General features: G+C 44.1%; 1 protein-coding gene across 4 annotated transcripts in view; it reads right to left on the reverse strand.

The window, feature by feature from the left end:
* Positions 1 to 2,068, reverse strand: part of FHL3 (four and a half LIM domains 3) — a 240,107-nt gene extending 238,039 nt beyond the window's left edge. The window contains exons 1-2 of one of the 4 annotated variants that reach the window (XM_069223975.1): positions 1,971 to 2,068; positions 1,203 to 1,242 (exon numbers count right to left, since the gene is read on the reverse strand). The gene's annotated coding sequence lies outside the window, so the exon portion shown is untranslated. Of the gene's footprint in view, positions 1 to 1,072; positions 1,097 to 1,176; positions 1,739 to 1,970 lie in introns of those variants that run through there. The other 3 variants (XM_069223972.1, XM_069223973.1, XM_069223971.1) reach the window with 3 other exon arrangements.
* Positions 2,069 to 9,287: the final 7,219 nt, after the last annotated feature.

Raw genomic sequence — 9,287 nt, forward strand, 5'->3', positions numbered from 1 at the left:
GAGTGCATACTTTGAACTGGGTCGCACAGAGGTGTTCATAATGGCCCCTGATTGAAAGCTCTGGAGTTGAGGCTGAAGGCGGTTGAGTTTCTCACAGTGCCTATCAGTGGGTTATAAAGGAGGTCAGAACACAATCTTATCTAGCCCTTGGCCTCTTTGCAGAGCACATTGACAAAGCCAGTAGTCCTGGCTGGTTTTAGGTGAATGTCAGTTGTTGTGTTGTATATCCAGATGCACTATTTATTTCACCACTGTAAGCTCTTTGCACAGCTCTATGAAATTCAGCTTTACATGTGTAAATTCCACGCTAAATGCAAGGCTAGGTAATTAATCTAACAAAGAGTAATGAAATAAAATATATTCAGCATGCCAACCAGAAAGCCACAGTTTAGTACAGCAGACAGATGTGTCCACATAATGTAAAAAAAGGATACATATAAACATATATTTGCGCATGTAGAGTATACGTAAATATGAAACATGTAATACGCTACTGCCATTGCTGAGTACAGGGAGGTGATCCATAAACTGATTTATGCAATTCTGTTGTTTCACATGCTCTAGTTATAAAGGCATTTTACCATAACCTGAGCACAAGGGGTTAAATCTGTGTAGTCAGCTAGAATCACTGTAGCAAGATGCCGTATGGTTTTTCTCTGTAAATTGTTTCTAGAGTAAAATAAGTGCAGAGTTAAGTAGTGTTTTCTTAAGCAAGTTACACTGCAGCGTGGTAATGCCATGAAATATGCCCTTTCTATTGTAAAACGGAACGCGTGGATGCGTATTCTTGCAAATAACGTGTTTTCTTCTGCTACACCTATGTCTACTGGCATGGATTAAATACCTTGATGTGTACATATAAGCAAAGGCATTTGACACCGAGGGGGTTTATGGTAACACAATTAAATATAAAACTATGTTTACATTAAAAGAGAAGTCAACACACTCCATATTTAGGTATAGAACTACATAATTACACATTCTATAATTTGTTTTTCGATATATTTACTCTGCCGATACGAAGTACGTGCACTTCCCCACCTCTGAATAAAATACACACACACACACTCACACGTCACCCCCTTTCCTCTGAACAGGCATGCACACCAGAGGATAGAGTTTTGGGGCGCCAAGACATGGTTTGTCCCGTAGTGAGCTCTAAATGGTTCCACTCACGCTGTCTGAGGGTTTCCAGGGCTTACCGGTGCTTGTCGCCTCCGATCCCTGTGCTGATGGGGAGGGCTGTGGAGAGAAGCGTGGGGTTACTGAAGCTCGGTACTGGTGGGAATTCCCAGAAAGTCAGCCTGTCCTAACCCCCAGCTGTGCCACTTTCACCAACAGGTGTCAGTGTCCTCCCTCACTTGTGCCAGCCGTGCACACACACTCACTTCTCCCCGCACTGGCAGTCTCTAAGCCCAGTGTGCCGTTCTTGCCCTAACTCCCAGGGTCTCCCCGCTGCCAGCCCCGCCCCCTATCCAGTCTCCCTGCAGCTGTCACGCCCGATCACCAGCCTGGCACTCTTTATTGCACCCAGACACTAGGACTCGCTCAACTTCTCCACAACCGGGCGAGACCCCTCCGCTTGTACAAGCTGTTCCTTTACAATACCCCTTTGTTGTTTCGCTCAGCGCCACACTGCTTAATTTTTCACGCCAGGAATACCACCCGTTTACTCCTTTGCCCCAGCAATACCAGCCTGTTTGCTCCTATGTCTCAATAATACCAACCCGTTCACTCCTGTGCCCAAGCAATTGCACCCCATTTACCCCTGCCCCCCACCCCGTTGCTAATGAACAGGGAAAGTCAGCCCCCTTCTGTCCTCATCTCCTACAGCGCAGACGCCTCCAACCCCCTCAGTTCTGCACAGGGCCAGCACCCCCTGAATGCGTGAGTGTCCCGAGTACCACCAGCCGCCTGTACCCCCCAATGCACCCAGAGCCCGCCCCTATCCCTGGCACTCCCTCACTGACCCCGCAAGAGCTCTCCGGGCGCAGGCTGGTTGGTCTCAGTAGCAACGCGGAGTAATGTTGAACAGGAAAAAAAGGCACACTACAAGAGAGGAAGTGTGCGAGTCACAGGCCCCTCCCTACGCCCCAAGGTAGATTACATTACCGTGCCCAGACCCCTCCCACTGGGGGGGTCCAAGGGACGGGGGCGGGGCCAGCAGCGGGGGCAGGACACGGTACCTGCACTGCACGTGAACGTACAATATGTGCTATTGTGCCAGGAGTCCCGCCGCGCGCTGGTCCGGTGCCGGGTGTCTCTGGAATATAATGCGATGTAACCAAACCCTATAAATCCCTTTAGATCCACGTTAAGCGATAGCAGCCTCACAGAATTCTCACAGTGTAAATACATTCACATCGGAAAATCTCCTTATGTATGTCAAGAAAATTCGAAGTTATGTACACGCTTCCTTGAATCGATCCCCACTTCTCAGATCTGATGTCTTTTTGGTGTTCTAGGCATGGAACCCGCGAGTCAGTCCAGGAGACTCCCAGATGTTCAAGGAGACTTGGGCTGTTTCCAGAAGTATGCAGTGTAGCACAGTGGCACAATAAACACGTGCAAAGAATTCATACATTTGACACGTTTGCGATTCCAAATCCTCCCAGAGCAGCTTTTGTGCTATTTTTTTAGTTGACAGTTGCATCCGCTGTTTACAGCGCTTCAGAGTCACAAGACTGCAGCAGTAAGCGCTATTTAAAAAACAACGAATTTAAGTTCACAGATACTACATAACTAAATAGCGCAGCACTCGACTATGTAGGTCGAAGCCTTATGACAGCACAGCTGTCTGTTTGCTAGAGACTTCTTAAGACATTCTGAAAGCTGATCTAAGAATGTATTCCGCCAATTTCTTACAATTGGCTTTGTGGTTTCTAACTTACATTTGCTTGCTTTCTATTTGCAGGCTTTGTTTGTTTTAGAGTGTCCAGCATGTCTTTGTCCCTATGTGGATCATACCCTGTTTACTCTATTCTTCCACAAGGGCTCACTTTCTATAAACAAGCCTTTACATTTTGTTCCTATCTTGTCACATTTGCTGGGAATTTAAAGACAGAGGTCAAATGTCAGGCTCTGTCTTCCAAAGCAGATTGGTATTTACTTTTTTTAAACTTTAAAGTAGGATGTTTTTTCTGACAGTCTGGGCATGTGAAAGGAAAGGCTTTCGACTAGCACACAACAACATTTAAATGTCGGTAAATAAACTGTCAAATATTACAGAATATAACAGAATTAGGAAAGCACAAAAGAAGCATTTTTTTGTAATTCTGAAGTTTGGTGGATGCAAATTTTATATGACCAAACAAATCAATACAATAGGTGATGCCAACTCCACACATCATTTGTGTGCTTTATAGTTTTATCAGTAAAACTTTATGTCTGTGTAAATGTAATGGTCGTTTAATTTGAAAATGTGTTGTTTGTAATGACGGTGCACTACCCCATCTTGCATACTCCACTCTACAACACTGTACTCCACTCTATGCCACTCTTCGCTCCTACACCACTTCAGTCACACCACTGCACTCTGGTATATAATACTCATGACACTTTATGCCCCTCCACTCTAGCCTACAACACTCCACAACACTCTACACCCCTGCACTGTATGACACTCTACTCCACTCCACTCTATGCCACTCCTCTCCATGGCATTCTACACCACTCTGTTCTCATCCACTCATGCCACTCTATGACATTCCTCTTTATGACATACTACTCTATAAACTCCACTCCACCACACTCCACTCCACTCTACAACAGATCACTCTACTCCACTCTTCGCCACACCACTGCACAAAACTCTACTCCACTCTACTCTACAACACTGCACCACTCCACTCCACTCTACATCACTACGCAACACTTCACTGGAAGGCCACTCTACTCTTCTTTACGTCATTCCACTCTATGCCACTCCTTTCTATGACATTCCGCTCTGTGCTACTCTATGGCACTCTACACCACTACACTCAATGCCACTCTACACCACTCCACTCTACTCTACACAACACTGCATGCCACTCTAGGTCAATTCTCTCTGTGACCAATTTACTCTATTCTGTGCCACTCCAGTCTATGGCACTCTATGACATTTTACCTCAGTCTACACTACACAACTCTATGATATTCCACTCTATGCCCCTCCACTCTATATCACTCAACTATATGCCACTCTACTCTACGACACTCTACAACACTCTATGCTGTTTAACTCTAGGCCACTCTACTCCACTCTTCCACTCTACATTGACCCACTCTATGCTACTCCACTCAACACTCCACTCTACTCTGCTACACCACTCCACTCTACAAAACTCCACCATACACTACTCTACTTCACTCTAATCCTCTCCACTATACTCAACGCAACTACACCCTATGCCACTTCACTCTAAGACACTCTACTCCATATATGCCACTCTATGCCATTTAACTCTAGGCCACTCCACTCCACTCTACTCTATTCTACACTACTCCACTCAATACCACTCCACTCTACAACTCTTTACTCTATGCTATGCCACTCTACTCTACAACACTCCACTCTACACCACTCCACTCCATAACACTCCAATCCACTCTGTTCCACTCCACTATACGACACTCCACCTTACGACTCTCTACTCCATCTCACTCTATACCATTCCACTCATTGAAACTATACTCCACTCTACTACTCAACACCCTACGATACTCTATGCCCTTCCATTCTGCCGTACTCTGTTCTCTATGACATTCTAGTCTACAACACACTAAGCCACTCTATGCCACTCTGCTCCACTCTATGCCACTCTACAGCACCCTACTCTACTTCACTCTATGGTACCCTTTTTTACTCCACTCTATGCTACTGTACACCACTGTGTGCCTCTTCACTGTATGCCACTCCACTGTATGCCACTATATTCCACTCTTATCCACTCCATGACACTCTACAACCCTCAACTCTATGACCCTTCACTCTATGCTACTCCACAGTATGCCAGTCCACTGACGACACTGTACTATGTGACACTCTACATCACTCCACTCCGCTCTTCTCCAGTCAATGCCACTCTATGAGAGTTTACTCCACTCCACTCCACTTTATGACACTCTACTCCACCCTACACCCTTGATTTTACCCCCTCCACTCTACACCCCTTCACCCTATGACACTCCTCTTTATGCCACTCTGCTCCTCTCCATGACACTGTACTCCACTCTACGCCACTCTACTCCACTCTACGCAACTCCCTCTATGCCACTTCACACCACTTTTCTCCATTCCGCTCTATACTACACCACTCCCCTCTGCTCTACAACACACTACTCAAGTCCATTCATCTACTCCACTCTACACCAGTCTATTCCACCCCACTCTACAATACTATCCTACTCCACTCTATGACATTCTACTCCAGTCTATGCCCCTTCACTCTATGGTCCTTCACTCTACACCACTCTACACCACTCCTCTTTACACCACTCCACACCACTCCACTCTACTCCACCCTACTCTACTCCACAACACTTTAGTCTACTCCACAATACTCCACTCTATTCTACTCCACAACATTCTACTCTACTCCATGACACTCCACTCTACGACATGCATTGTGACACTCAATGATGCTACACAACACTCAAGTCCTTACCACTCCAAAACCCTCTACTCCACTCTACTCACCTCCAATCTACAACACTGTACTCCACTCTACACCATTCAACTTTACGCAACTCCACTCCATGCCACTCCACTCTACGTCACTTACTGTTAGCCATCCTGAACTGCAGCCATGCTAGTGTATAACATGGCTAAAACACATTGGCAAAACCAGTAGCTCTTGTATAGGCAAAACCTATTGTCTTTGCCAGTGCTTGCAAATCAATGGCACAGCACATGTATGAGCGTTGGCAGTGCAAAGCCACCTGCACAACCAGTGACCTCTTACTATTTTCTTCAGATATTTCCTGTTTTGTGACAAAATGCTACATGGTCATCTGCAATCATATCCCCTACCAAGAATTCTCAATAACCTTATCAGATTCAGCCATGTTACATTTTAGACGTCCGGCGAAATGACCCCTTCATAATTCCAAAATATCTTCCCTTGATTTGTTTCAAGTGGAGCATACAAAAAACATCCACCTACCACCCTCCACCAAAAGCCCCAATAAACCTCAATCGGACGTAGCTATAAGAAGTTCAGCAGGTGCAGTGTCATTAGGGTCCTGGACGAGGAGGAGGGCATTGTACTCTAGTTATGATTGCCTTTTACCATTTAACTTGGGAACATGGAGTCCTTTGTCTTTGAATACATTAAGCCCATGGTGCCCATGCAAAACCACTGAAGTCAAAGATAGCTGTAGATTGCATTGTGTTTAAAATATGGCTTCAAGCTTTTGAGCCTCTGAAATATTCTAAAACAGATTGTCGCTCTGTTTTCCTGCTTGATGTGTTTGTGCCAGGAAATCTGATAGGAGGCAAAGTCCGACTGGCACCACAGCAAACCACGGACTCCCTTTATCTTTGTCATGGAATCATTTACTATCAGAATTTAACAAATAGAAGCAGTTACACATCCCGAAAAAAGTAAAACACCATCTATTTGATAGGCATGTTGATAGCTTCATGATGTTCAATGGTGCTGGAACAATTTTCATTGTGGGCGTTGTTGCTATCAAAGTTACATCACTAAACTCATTGGGATTGTGAACAATCCTTGTGTCACTCAAAGAGCAAATGAGCCATGCCTATTCAGGAGGAGAGTGGTAAAGGAGCTAATGGTGCATTTTGGAGCACGCTGCAAAAATAAATGATGATGTGATAGCTGTCATTTACAGGCAGCACATTGTATTGTAATTCTTATAAGTGTTTAAATTATGTTGTCTGTTAGAAAACAATGAAATCTTACAGCCTTTCCTTTGACATCAGCAACATTGCTACATAGTTAAACTTTAAAAACCCTCTCACTTTGCTGTCAAAGAAAAGTTAACACTAGGGCCCATATATATCAAGATTGGAAATTGCGGTTACCAAATAGTGAATTTTACTGAAACGCTATCTGGTAATCGCAATTTCTGGTGTATCATAGGACTCAGTAGTGATTTAGTGATTCCTTTGGATTCTCAATTGCAATTTGCAATTACCAAATAGTTAATTAACTAAATAGGAAATCAAAATTAAGTAATCGCTAAATTAGCAAGGCAAACTGGTGGAAGACCATCAACCCAGCTACCATCCACCCCTTTGGAAGAAATGGTAGAGGAAACTTTGCAGCCAGAATCCATTGTCAAGGTAATATGTACAAATTGCATCATATAAAAGCTGATTGTTACAAGATTACTAATTAGGAAATCACAGCTAATCTTTAAAAAAATCCACTCCAAGCCACATTTTACGGGAGTAGTAGTTTGAAATACAGCAGTGAATACATGTCAAATAATGCTGCACTGTGTAGCCCCATACAAATTGACATAGCAAATGACATGTAGAAACACCATTTTAGGAAAAGATATTTCAAAAGATTAATGTAAATTGAGACACACACGTTCATTCTTTTAACTAAATTATGTATCATTAATGTCAAAGAAATATCTGCACCACATGTTGGAGGAACTGAAATTGTGGAAACTGAGGAGAGTCAGCCACTGTCAGAGGGTGAAATACTGTGCCTCCACCACTCACGACACCTGCATCAACCACACACAGGACAACAGTGTCTCCACTCCCTGATTTCGATGTAGAGGCTTCCGATATCCCAACAGACATGCCCACACCACCATCTGATAATAGACCCTCTCACAGATGTCAGTCCCTTGTGCAGCACCAAAATAATCCCCCCCAGGAGGCACTGAGCGGCTGTAAGACGTCTATCAGAGGAAGGTGACAGTGTCCTTGGAGATCTGGAGCCATGCAATATTATAGATGCAGCGCATTCAATGCAAGCACATGAGGTCAATGAAATAACAGTTGGTGTCATTGAACAACAACATGTGTGACATCAAAGATGGTACCAAGCAGCTGAACACAACAGTGTTGGAAGGGCAAACAGTCACTGCAGACAATTTCAAGGAGCTGACAAATGCCATCAAGGAACTTTGCAAAGTAATTCAGAATGACCATGTAACACACTGTAGGAATCATCACCAACTAATTGGCAGATTGGATGGGTTTACAAGGTTTGTCCATCGTCTGAGAAATGCAACTGCATTATTGTCACAACACGCTGTGACCATGAAAGTGGAGATGGCACTTTGTAGTGGAGACATTGCACGTGGTTTGGTGCATGTCACCAGCCCCACTGAGAGCATGGAGACTGCTTGGATTGCAGGAAACAGTGACTTAGGTGGAGGGGATAGTGAGCAGCTCTCCAGTCTCAATATTGTCACTGCCCCAGTGATGGAAAATAGGCGTTGCAGTTCTAGACACAGTGCTGCTTCAGAGGCCTCAGCAAGACAGTGTAGAGCCCACTGAACAGCCTAGTGGAGTGCATGGAAGGAAAAAGTGATAAGAATATGTATCTAAGGTTGTTGTTTAGGGACATTACATATCATTTGCCATGTCTGTGGTGATACGTTTGATTTAGCACAAATTGTGCATTTTGAAAACATTTTTTTGGTGATAGCATATTTGACCTGAAGTTAAGGTAATAAATATGAGAACTTGCAGCAAGATTATGAAATGCTTGGTCTCATCATTACTTACATTAAAAATAATTACGCGTTATTTCAGCACTTCTTTGTCTGCCTTCTGCTTCCCTTGCTCCACCTGCAGGTTGATGCGGTGGACATGGCTCATCATTATCATCTGAATCTGACAGATGCAGGGGCCTCTTGATGTTGCCATGTTGTGCAACATGGCACATGTAGCCACAAATTTGCAGCTGGTTTCAGGACTCTAATGTAGTGCCCCGCCTCTCTTGTGTAGACATCTGAAGCACCTCTTGAGCAGGCCAAAGGTCCTCTCTATCATGTTTTATGTGCCTCTATGCACTGCATTGTAACAGTGCTTGCTCGGAGTGGATGGGTTCAAATATGGTGTGAGGATGAATGAGCATACAGCATATGCACTGTCTCCTACAATGACAAGAGCAAATAATGATTCCCTGTCATTAGTTACTGCAGCTGTACTATATGCCACACAGTTTAAAAGAGATTTACCTTATAAATATCCTTCTCCAGACTCTCCACCAAGCAGCAGTGTGTAGATTCCACTAAAAAATAAAGGAATCGTGTGCTACCAGGGAATCTGCTACTATATCAGTTATGATATTTGAGGCATTGCATTTCAC

Source organism: Pleurodeles waltl, chromosome 3_1, assembly GCF_031143425.1.
Source record: "Pleurodeles waltl isolate 20211129_DDA chromosome 3_1, aPleWal1.hap1.20221129, whole genome shotgun sequence".
NCBI lineage: Eukaryota > Metazoa > Chordata > Amphibia > Caudata > Salamandridae > Pleurodeles > Pleurodeles waltl.